A 12380-nucleotide genomic window follows, 5' to 3' on the forward strand; every position below is an offset into this window, starting at 1 on the left:
TGCTTGGTGATCGAATTTAAAGGATTTCTCCAGAAGGCACCTAGGCGTTTGATTTTAGTATTAGGGGTGGGGGCAGGTCCAAGGCAGGGTGGCCAAGCTAATTTAGGCTCCATACTCAGAGAGTTGCCCAGGAGAATTAGGTCTGTTTTTCATCCATTTAGTTTAAGACAGGAGTGGTCCATCCATGATGCCACTTTCACTAAGCAAGCTCCCAGGTCGGATGGGGTGCTCTGGTGGGGGTTGAGAACAACCACCAACTGTGTATCGTCGGCATATGTGACAATTTTGATCCCGTATGGCAAGATAATATCGGCGAGCGGTTTAATGTATACATGAAATAGTGTGGGGTTCAGGGAAGAACCCTGAGGCACTCCGCAGCTGAGCGGTAAGCTCTTAGAAACAGTCTCCTGCAAATACCTGGAATTATCTACCAGCTAAATAGGACCTGAGCCAGGTGATGGCACCACCAGAGACTCCAACCATACTAAGTCTATTTAAAAGAATTTCAAAGTTGACCGTGTCAAATGCAGGGCTTGCGTCGAGGAGGATGATGGCTACTGCTCCTCCCTGATCAAGAATTTGCTTGGATTCTTCAACCACGGCCAGCGGAACAGTTTCTGTGAGTAGTGTAGGAGTTTGAGTTGCCAGGAAGTCAGAGAGGATCGTGTTGATCATCGTCGCCAAAGTTTGGAATGGCCACTTTCACTCTCTCTATGATGCCCAGGATCGCCAGAGGAAGAGGTGAACAAAAACGCAGATCTGAAAACATCAGACTGGGACTGGAATGGTACAACGGATAAAGAGACCTTTCCTATTGTCTCCCTTGAGGAAGTATGCAAAGCCATTTCTAAGATAGCCCCCAGCAAGGCACCTGGTATTGACAAAATCCCTGGGGACTTATATCTGTCAGTACCTGAAGTTTGGGGCCCCTAATTTCTAGTTATCTTTAATCAATCTTTCAGAGGTTTATAAAGCACAGCTACTCACCCGAAAGGGTTTCAAGGCTGAAGGGGGGGGGGGGGGGGGAGGGGGGCTGCTCCCAGAAGTTCATGGGGCTCTGTCAAAGAGCCAGGTCTTGAGGTCCTTCAAGAGTGATGGCATCTGTCGTGGAGAGGGAGGGATTTCCATGCCTTGGCAGCAGGGAGCGACCTCCTGCTCTGGTCTTCTTGATGCAAGGTACCGTCACAAGGGAGCGGTGGGCCGAGCGGAGGGATCGTTGGGGTGCATGGAACATGAGGCGGTGGTTCATGTAGGCATCTTTAATGCTGTACTGGGTGGTATGCCCATCCCGAGACATGGGCCAGTGCTGAAATAATCCCTGTGTACAAGAACAGGTCACTGCTCTTACCAGGAAATTACAGGCCCATTAGCCTTCTAGATGTGATGCAGAAGGTCTTTGCAAGGGTTATCTTAGATTGGCTTCAAGAGTGGATAGAAGCCTATGATGCCCTCAATCTTAGAAGCAGGTTTTAGAAACCGAACTTCCACCATTGATCAGGTATTCCACCTCCTACTCCTCTACTGGAAAACGGCGGTGCTTGAAGGTGGTAGTTTATATCTGATCTTTGTAGATCTAAAATCTGCCTTTGACCTAGTTCCCAGGTTTAAACTTTCGTCTGTTATGTCTAATATGGGGGTCCCCACTTACCTCTGTAATATTCTTAGGAGTTTGCATGAGAAGAACTTTGCACTGGTTCGATGTGGGAAACTAGGAGAGCTCTCTGAACTATTTCCAGTCACTAGGGGCGTCCGACGGGGCTGTGTATTGGCTCCTACCCTCTTTTGTCTGTACATTAATGGGCTGGTTGATACCATGACCGGGGTCAGTGACAACAACGCTCCTAAGAGCTGCTCGACCAAAATCCCAGCACTGATATTCGCTGATGATATCCTCCTTCTTTCCAAATCTCCCATGGGGATCCAATGGATACTTGATGGCTTCAATACCTTTTGTGTTGGGCGGGGCCTTGAGGTTAATGCTGCTAAGACAGCATTTATGGTTTTTAATTCTGCCCACTCAACCAGGACCAATCTTGTGCCGGATGGATCCTAGGGAGCAAGGAGATAGGGCGGTAGTTACCCAGAACAGCGGGGTTTAGGCTAGGTTTTTAAAGCAAAGCCTTCACCATGGCATGCTTCTAGGGAGCTGGAACTAAGCCAGAAGAAATGGATATGTTTATCACTTCTAATATAACTGGAAGCACTACTTCTTTGACTTTGCATAGGAAGTGTAGGGATGCTGGGTCGAGAGGGGAGCCTGATTTTATTTGGGAAAGAATTCCTGATAGCATATCAAAATTCATAGCGGGAAATTCCTCCAGTGTCTGCTTAGTAGAGAGAGGGGATTTCTCCGTTGCTAGTGGGTCAATAGGGCATATGAGACCAGGAAAAGTATTATAGATGTCTTGAATTTTTCCGTGGAAAAATTCAGCAAGTTCATTGCAGCGGGCAGACAAGACAATTTGTTCTGTGTCTGAAAGTGGAAGCTGTAGAAGGTTCTTTGAGATGCGGAACATTTCCCAGGGGGTGTTGGCTGCTGAGTACATTTTTCCTTCATAATAAAAGTGTTTGTGCTTTCTTTATTTCCAGCTGGTAGAGTTTTATAGATTCTCTATATTTTAGTTTACTTGGTTCATTGTAGTCTATCCTCCATTTCCTCTCCAGTCTCTTGCAGATTTGTTTTAGTGAACAGAGTTCAGGTGAGTACCATGATGACCTTCTCTCTCACTTTTTTGTAGCTAGAAGTAACAGGGATGACTGTGTCGAGTGAAGACTCTATTCAGTGAGTAAAGTTTTGATTTTTTTCAAAAACATGTTTTTATTTAGCAACATTGTATCATATCACAATTTAGACATTTATCATATACATTTTATGTGAAAAGCCCTTCATACATTTTTGTTCGTGTTTCCCTAGTTAACCCACTGTCAACCAGTGAGTAAAGTTTTCCTAGGCTAAGACAGGGCCGAGGTCTTATTTAGGCTTAGAGGTTTCAAGAGCAGTGATCCAGGGTTCAACAGAAAGCTTGGACCAAGGACGGTCTCTCCTTATAATGGGATCAGTGATAGTGGGTGGAGATAGTGGCTTCCGTGAGATGGGAATTAAAAAGTGATCCGACCAGGGCACGGGAAGAGGATCTCCCACTGACAGCTCAGCATTGTTGGAAAAAACAGGGTCTAAGGTATGGCCTTTCTTGTGTGTGGGGCCTTTCACGTTTTGTGAGAGCTGAATAGCAGATAGATCTAGGGAAAGATTAGAGGCGTTTGCACTGTGGATCATCAAAGTGTAGATTAAAATCCCTCAAAAGAGTGATATTAGGGGAAGAGCTGACTAGGGTTGCTGATATTTTAGGGAGGGAAATAAGTAATTGTCCACTGACACCTGGCATGGTTTGCTCCCTGTGCACACCTTTACCTAGTGCCTGGGCAAGGGAAACTGACCGGAAATGTCCCACCTGTGGAGTAGAAGAAGAAACTGAGGCACACGCTTTTTTCTTATGTCCAGTTTATAAAAGGGAAAGACCAATGTGGACAGTGCACGTTTGTAGGAACATAGGGATTTCTAAACATCTTCAGGCGCTTAGAATTTGGAAATATGGTTCACATCATGCGATAGTATTCACAGTATCCAGATTTCTTTTCTCTATATGATGTGTTAGGAAAAGGATCCTAGGATAAGGGACAGAGATCTCATATGAACTCTGGAAGTAGGAATGGAAAGCTAAGCCTTATGCAGCTATGGCTTTCGATTTTGATATTGGGTCTTGGGTGATAAGAAAGTAATACATTACGTTTTATGACTGGTTTTTCATTACCAAATTTTTTTAAATTCTAAAAGGATCTTAACATCCAAAACACCTCCGCCCGACTGATCATCAACGTCCCCCGCCGCAGCCACATGACCCCCCACCTGAGATACCTACACTGGCTCCCCGTCGACAAGAGGATCACCTTCAAGCTCCTCACCCACGCACACAAAGCACTCCACAACGCTGGACCAGCCTACCTGAACAGCAGACTCGGCTTCCACACCCCCACCCACCAGCTCCGCCAGCCTCGCCCTCGCTGCCGTCCCCAGCATCCGACGAACGACCTCCGGCGGCAGATCCTTCTCCTACCTTGCCGCCAAGACCTGGAACACCCTCCCTAGCCACATACGGCAGACCCAAGACCAACTCGCCTTCAGAAGACTCCTCAAGACCTGGCTCTTCGAACAGTAGCAGCCCCCCCCCCCCCCCCCCCTCAGCGCCTTGAAACCCTCACGGGTAAGTAGCGCGCTTTACAAGTACTCTGATTGATTGAACTTGCAGATAATTGGTTTATGCCTTCTTAATGTTTTAATGAACTCATAGGGTTTTTAAAAACTGTAATAAGGTCCAGTTGTAGAAATGAACATACTAATGTAGTCCATAATAGGGCAGGAACTGCTGGGAGAAATTAACAAGCAAAATGATATTCAGGTTTTACATTTTACTAGTGATACTTTATCAATTATCACAGTGCACAGTTTTATCTTATCTATCTCATTGAGTATATCTGAGCTCCCCACACTGGGCAACAACTCAGATAATTTGATTGAGAAAGTGGACCTCTAATGAGCTCCCTTTTAAGGACTTTCTTTGAGGTTTTGTTCCATGGTCTTTTGTCTGAGTATTGTGGTAGCATTCTGACAATTGATGTAGAATGATTGTTTGACATATTTATACTGCAATGAGTTGAGATTTGTATTATTTTAATGCTCTTAGGTATATTCATAATCTTGTATTATGCACTTTTATGGTAAAGTAAACTGAAATAAAGTTAATTGATGAGGATGATTATTCAGATCAATTCAAATACAAAAATACCTGGATGTCATGTACCATAGATAGAGCAAAGTTATAAAAACATTATAATTCTAACTCGTAATAATAAAAACAATATGTGTTACAATGGCAATCACATTTCATACCCCTATTTATGAAAGGAAACTATCTCGATAAATATATATATATATATAAAAATCATAGACATCGAATATAAGTGGAGGCCATTTTGGTCCTAGCGCTTGTATAAACCTAAAAGGGCTGTACAATAATCCTAATAAGAGAACTATCCATATTGCTCATTCTAATGCCTTACTTCTGATATCCCAATCCCAGTGGAGATCCTTGGATACCGCGTACACTACTGTTTGCGACAAATCTGTAGGCGTAAAACTATCTCAAGTTGGCAGCAGCCTGATTTTTTGCAAAGGAGGATAATTCATGTTTTCCTGGGTTGGATACAGCCCAGGCAAAAAAAGAAACAGTGCACTAGTGTTCTCTTGGATTTCTGGCACCGGGGCAATCAGTATTTAGTTTCTTTTACGGTATCCAATTTTCTGTAAAAACACTAAGGTGCCGATTAGGATCCTGGAAAAAATTTCCCCGTACGACTCGTATCCGGTCTTTTTACCGTACGAATCGTACAAGTGCCGTACAAACTGCCAAGTACGATTCGCATGGGAAAAACTCCATACGAATCGCATTGGGAATAATTCCCCACACGTCCTCGGGTCGGAAAATGTGTCCGACACGTCCCCGGACGATTTACCGTACAAACGTGAAAAGTGAAGTCCGACCGTGCAAGTACGATCTATCCCGTGCGTCCGATGTCACAACCGTATGGAAAAAACACCGTCCGCACCGAACTCCCATAGCAACCATGGAGACATGTGCCCACATACGCGCCGAACACCCCCCCAGCCCCCGTATGTACGCGCCGAACCCCCGTGTATGTACACCCGTGTACGTACGAGTCGAACCCCCCCCCGTGTATGTACACGGGTGTACATACACGGGGGTTCGACTCGTACGTACACTGGTGTACATACACGGGGGGTTAGACTCGTACGTACACTGGTGTACATACATGGGGGGGTTCGGCGCGTACTCACGGGGGCTGGGGGGGGTGCGGCGCGTACCGGGCCCCCTAATCTGGTCGTTTCACGGCGTACTTCGCTTTTCCGGCACTTTTTGGGTGCCGTAAAAATATTGCCGTCCGGACTGCTGTCGCTTCGATTCGTACTTCCTGGGTCGTGAAACGCTGCCTGAAAGCGTCCCGACGTCACGTCGGAGCATTCCCGGATCACATTCGTATGTATATTTTCGTCGGTCGATGTTTTGTACGACTCGTACGGAAATGGTGTTTCCGTGCGAATCGTACTTCCATGTTTGTAATGTTTTTGTCCCGGGTACGAGTCGGCCGGAGAAAACGCTCCGACCGACGGTTCGTACCCGGTTTTTCCAGGATCCTAATCGGCACCATAATCAGTAAAGTGCCATAGTGAAATGTAAGAAAAAGTTTCCTTGCAGTCGATGAGATAATAAAATCCAGAAAAGGTTCAAACATTCTAAAAAGGTTTAAAATGAATTTCAGTCATCCACTGAAATTCACTGTCACAAACATAAGCCCAGTATGCACCTTTCAGTGTGGCTTTGGCTAGGTGAGGCATGGAGTATGTAGAAGACCAATATTCATCTAGATCAATTTGTATTAACAATGTATTTTATGTAGAGCAGCCCTTTTATCTTAAACCACCTCCTCCATGGTAGTCCTCCAATTCTATGGAGTACTCCAGTACAGTAATGTTCTTAATTGAGCTATATGTTTTATTGAGTTGAGACCCATATCTCTTCTTAGCGGTATTAGAGGAGTTTTAATGGGGAGATTGGTTATAGCTCTTACAAAGTTATTCTCTATAGTTCCCAGTTTAATAAGGCTAGAGATGCCCCATAATTCGGCTCCATAGAGCGCACTACACTCTGCTTTCGCTCTATACACCTTGAGTGCAGGTGAGGTGAACCTGGTTCGGGAGGCCCTATACTGTCTTATTATGGACGCAGAGAGATAAGTTAAATTTAAGGTGCTCGTTTCTATGTGTGGGGTCCAGTACATAGATTTAGTCAGCCTTATCCCCAAATAATCAAACTCCGTTATCCTCTCAAGTGGACAACCTTTCAACAGCATTGAACCCCTAAAGGATTTATGGGGGCTTAGGATCATAAATTTGGAATGATTTATTACGAGGCCTCTATCAGTGCAGAAGTTTTCAAACCTACTCACCAAGGGTTGAAGCCCCATAGGGGTCTTTGAGATCAAGAGAGTGTCATCAGCAAAAAGTAGAAGAGAGGTTTTACGGCGACAAAGACAAGTGGCATCATTTAGACCGTCTTCCACAAAGAGTATCACATCATTGAGATACAAAGAAAAGAGGTGGGGGCAAGGACACAACCTTGTTGAACACCGTTCTTCATGTCAATCGGTCCAGTCAACTCTCCCCCTGACTCCATCTTACTTGAGTATAGGTATCCTGATGCAAACAAGCCAATATATCCAAGATATTGTTTGGAACCCTTTTTTTCCTCAAACTGTCCCATAGGTATGCCCTGGGTACTTGGTCAAATGGCGATTTTAGATCGACAAATACAAGATAAAGGTGCTCGTTCTGTAGGTTTACAAGTCTTTCATAGGTAGATGCAGGAGAACGCCCATGCTACACCTATGCGACGCGTTCCCAACAGATGGTAATGCAAGGTAGCGGTATGTGGTGGCCTGCACCACTTTAAATTTAGTAAACCACGTAAAACGGCTTTGCGTGAGTTATTAAATGAAAAAAGGATTTTATGCCGGGGCAGCGCTATAAAAGTGATGCAATCTCAGCATAAAATCTTAGTAAATGGGCCCGTCTATTTATGTCCAAATTTGTTAACATAAAATCACATTCGTACAAATGTATAGACCAATGCTACATCGTGCTCTCTTGCGCCACATTGCTGTGTAAGAAAGAGAGAGGCAACAATCAGCATGACTAGCTACATTTTGATCTATTATCATATTTCCCTCAGCTTTGGGCCCTGTATAAAGTCACAAAACATGGCACTTACCCTTGCAGCATAGTGCAAGGGCGACTGCTTTACTTCCATTACAATTGTATATATTTTATATTGGTCGGCTCCCACTTATGATGGCAAATTTGTATGTTGCGGACCAATATGAATGTTATTGGAAATAGTAAAATCCTGTAATTTAATGCTCAAACACAGTGAATACTTTTCTTAATTATTATGACTATATATTTGATTGTGTAGGTGGACACCAGCCTTTTGATGTGGTTGAAGTAGCCAGCTTTATTGATCCTGCAGCAGAAGGTATGTAGGTCTAAATCTTGTCTCACAGCTTTATAGCAAACCATTGGCCGTATTCAGCACTGGGGATTGTTGCGGGTGATAGAAAGGGCAAAGGGACAGGGTTGCCCACTGCTACTGTTTGCATTTGGAAAAGAGGTCTTGCCGCTCCACTCCGTAATGTCTTACCAAAACTGGGGGATACACGTGTGTAGAACTGCACATGTAATGTAAATGTGTGCCGGTTCACAATAAGTTAGTTGAAGACCCTGCATGTGTCTGTTCATCGCCTTTACGCTGCTTTCGAATTGTATATTGACAAAGTTTAAATGGCGCTGGTCCCACGTGCAGCCTTGATGTGATTGCTGCGTTGTGGCGTGCAGATGTAGTGACCTGGTTGTATTAGCTCCTCTGAGTGGCCTAGTTGAGGACGATGGTCCTCTTGGGTATCTTCTGAGGGACTCCTGAGGCACCGCCGCGCTGCATTTCATAGTACAACTGGTTGCAGGGTACTGGGAAGGGGGAGTCTGACACTTCTTGCAGCATACACCATACGTCCAGTTCTTTAGTATATGGTGCCTTAGAAACCTTCAACAATTACAAGAGTTGCTGACCTTGAGTTTCAGATACGTCAGTATTTGTGACGTATCTGTAGGTGCAAAAGTGGCGTATCGCTGGGGTGTGTCTGAAAACAGACACAACTCCAGCAGTGTGTCCTTTCACATGGGGCAAGCCCAATGAGAAAAGGGCCTGCATCAGTCTTATGCCTGGTGTGAGGCAGGCGTAAGAGTAAGGTCCTGGAAGTGGCACACTGAAAATGTATGGATTTCAATGCGCCACTTATACGAGGCTTTTCGTGGGGTAACGCCCACCCTGCATACATTATACCTTGCGCAGGTAATTAGAAGCATTTACCCTCGCGAAAGCTCGTTTGTTTACTGATTGTACCCATAGTTTTTAACATAACCATTGCTGCTATTGCTTTTAAATATATTGGTGCTTCTTAATACGTGCTACTGATTTTAAAAAACATCGCTGCTATTTTTAGTAACTCTGCTGCTATTTTAGAAGATTACGGGGAGAGCTGTGTTCAATGCTCTAAGGTAGTGGGGGATCCATTTTCACCAGCACACGCTTTAGGAGCTGGGTCAGCGCTCTAGAAGCTGGAATCGGACGCGCGACTGATGCAATAAATGCGCCAGATGATGTGACCGCGTAGCGGTAATTAAATGCTTTTACCCTCGCGAAAGCTCGTTTGTTTACTGATTGTTACCCTTAGTTTTTAACATAACTATTGCTGCTATTGCTTTTAAATATATTGGTGCTTCTTAATACGTGCTACTGATTCTAAAAAAACATCGCTGCTATTTTTAGTAACTCTGCTGCTATTTTAGAAGGTTACGAGGAGAGTTGTGGTCAATGCTCTAAGGTAGTGGGGGATCCATTTTCACCAGCACAAGCTTTAGGAGCTGGGTCAGCGCTCTAGAAGCTGGAATCTGACGCTCGACTGACGCAATAAAAGCGCCATATGACGCGACCGCGCAGCGGACGCATTCAGCGGGCGCTCCAGTGGTGCGCCAAAGGCAAGCCTGTCTGCGCCCATCCGTGCCCAAACGGGGCCAGGGGCCAGAACTCCTGCCTCTTTCTCCCCAGATTGTTATCACTATACTAGCTCGCAGCTCAAACAGTTAAATAGAATCCCAGGGCCATTCGATCTCGATTGAGAAGCTCCAGGATAGCGGTCTTCACTGTCGGATTGAACTTTCCACACTTGTTGTCCCCCCTTCCTCACCCCTCGGGAAATTATACAAATTATTTCTACTTAATTGTAGATCTTTACCCAAACACATGGCGGAAATTTCTATGTTCCTAAAAGACTCAGACCCGGAAGTCTTATTCCTCACTGAAACCTGGCTCAATCCCAGCTCAGAGCCAGATATAGTCCAAGCACTTCCACCGGGATATTCAATTCAGAGGGCGGACAGAGCGACAGGCAAGGGCGGCGGTATCTCTATTATCTATAAAGAATATCTGACCTGCGGCCTGTCAGGCAGCCCATTATCTGACCGCGAGAACTCCCATTGCTCAATAGAATTTACCCCCACCCTCTCCCTCTCAGGTATTCTCATCTATCGCCCTCGAGGGACTATTGGACAATTTTGCAAATCCATGCTGGAAACAGTCCTCAATCTTGCCAGTGTAGCTGCTAATTTTATTCTCCTAGGAGATTTTAATTTGCACTTTAATGACCCCTCAGCGATCGCCACAACTGAACTATCAACTGCTTCAGAAGGTCCTGCAAGCAACCTATGTCAAAGAGCATTTTTCAAATTTGGTAGACCTAAAGGGGAAAGAGCCCATCCCCCTTCCTTGGTTGGACCATTTTTTAATTCCCTTTTCCTGGCCGCCATTAAGCACTGTACCACACACTCAGTTAATGCGAACCCGAATCTGACCCTGACCCAAACTCCCCCTGGAAAGGTGGTCCCAAGAACTCAAAAATACTAGACCAATCCTTGATCCCAATTCAATTGCAGCCAACGAAAGCTTTCGCAACTGGATTGAGGGATCACTCAATCTGGTTCTCCCTAAAATATCAAGTTCAGAAGAAAACTGGATCAAACAAATCCCCATGATTCTCTCCTAAGTTACGTTACGTATTTTAAAACAGCAATGTAAAAAACTGGAAGGGGCCTGGAGAAAAGATTTCTTACCTGAAAAGAAATTGAAATATAGGGCAGCTATTGGACGGTATAAGACAGAAATAGAAACAGCCAAAGCCAGCTATTATGAGGAAAAGATCGCGGCAGCCGCTAATTCTGACAGAGAAACCTTTCTCATTGCCAAAAGTTACTCAAAAGTCCCTGGCCCTCCTGTTGTGTCGAACCCCTCAGGTTCTCGTTCTAATGAACATGTGGAATACTTTGCTACCAAAGTACAAAACATCCTCAAGAATCTCCCCCAAAAAGGCTCCGATATTTCACTTGAGGATATAAATGCGAGTGGGCACTCAACTAAACACCAATTGGAGACCTTTACCCCAATGACGCAGGAATCCTTTCTAGCCATCCTGTCATCAGTAAAAAGTGGGTCGCCATTAGACGGTGCACCACCTAGTATCGTGAAACTGATCGTACCCACAATTGCCCCCATTGCCACGTGCTTGATCAATGCCTCTCTGTCCATGGGCTCGGTACCTCCTGATTGGAATAAGGCAATGGTAAAGGCGCTGCTAAAAAAAAAACAATCTGGACCAATCTGACTTGGGCAATTATCACTCCATTTCGCTCCTTCCGGGAATCAGCAAGATGGCGGAGAAATACATTAACCGTACGCTCTCTGCATTTCTAGGTTCCAATGATTTGCTCCACCCCTCCCAAACGGGCTTTCGGCCTTGTCAAGATTCTGGACTTAGGAGGGTCTTCAGCTATAATCTTCCTCAAATTAAGCACGGCCTTCGATACGGTGAACCATCGGATTTTGGTTCACTCTCTCAGGAGTGCAGGAGTGAAGGGCACAGCTCTACTATGGCTACAATCTTTCTTCGAAGATAGATTCTTCCAGGATTTTGAAGGCGACACCACCTCAAACCCTATTCCTTTACAGTGCGGAGTTCCTCAGGGTTCATCCTTGAGTCCGACTCTTTTTAATGTCCATATGGTTCCGTTGGTGGATATTGTATCCCCCTTCAGAATTCATATACTAACCTACGCCGATGATACAGAGCTGCTTGTAGCATTGAATCACCCTGACCACTCTTGCAACAATCTCCACGCCTGCCTCTAGGAAGTTGCTAAGTGGATGAGTTTGTCTCACCTAAAACTCAATGGGGAAAAAACCGAGCTTATGGTTCTCGGTACCCCTCTAAGCTTTAAAGCAAGTACTGTGTGGCCGGTGAGCATATGCCCGGTGCAAGTCTCAAAAACAGAGATAAAAAGCCTGGGAATCTGGCTGGACCAAGAACTTACCGTTAAAGTACAGGCCTGGAAGACGGCTGCTACATGTTATGGCTTGCTCAGAAGGATTCGTAAAGTTCTCCCCCCTCTTACCATTTGTAAGAAAGTGACTCTGTATATACTGTTCCCAAATAGGTACAGTGTGCACAGAGTCCACAGTCCCCAGAGGGTTGGCAGAGGCTAAAGTTAGATATAACCTTACTCTCTAAAGTGGTAGCTTGGTCGAGCAGTAAGGCAGTATCGGAGGACAGTGTAAAGCATTTGTTGTACACACTCAGTC

The 12380-nt window shown here is 45.0% G+C and overlaps 1 long non-coding RNA gene across 1 annotated transcript in view; it reads left to right on the forward strand.

Moving 5' to 3' along the window:
• Positions 1–8170, forward strand: part of LOC146869756 (uncharacterized) — a 31579-nt gene extending 23409 nt beyond the window's left edge. Inside the window, exon 3 of the long non-coding RNA XR_014981498.1 lies at positions 8109–8170. This is a non-coding gene — a long non-coding RNA (uncharacterized LOC146869756). The remainder of the gene's footprint in view (positions 1–8108) is intronic.
• Positions 8171–12380: the final 4210 nt, after the last annotated feature.

The sequence above is a fragment of the Triturus cristatus genome, chromosome 1_1 (assembly GCF_964204655.1).
Source record: "Triturus cristatus chromosome 1_1, aTriCri1.1, whole genome shotgun sequence".
NCBI classification, from domain to species: domain Eukaryota; kingdom Metazoa; phylum Chordata; class Amphibia; order Caudata; family Salamandridae; genus Triturus; species Triturus cristatus.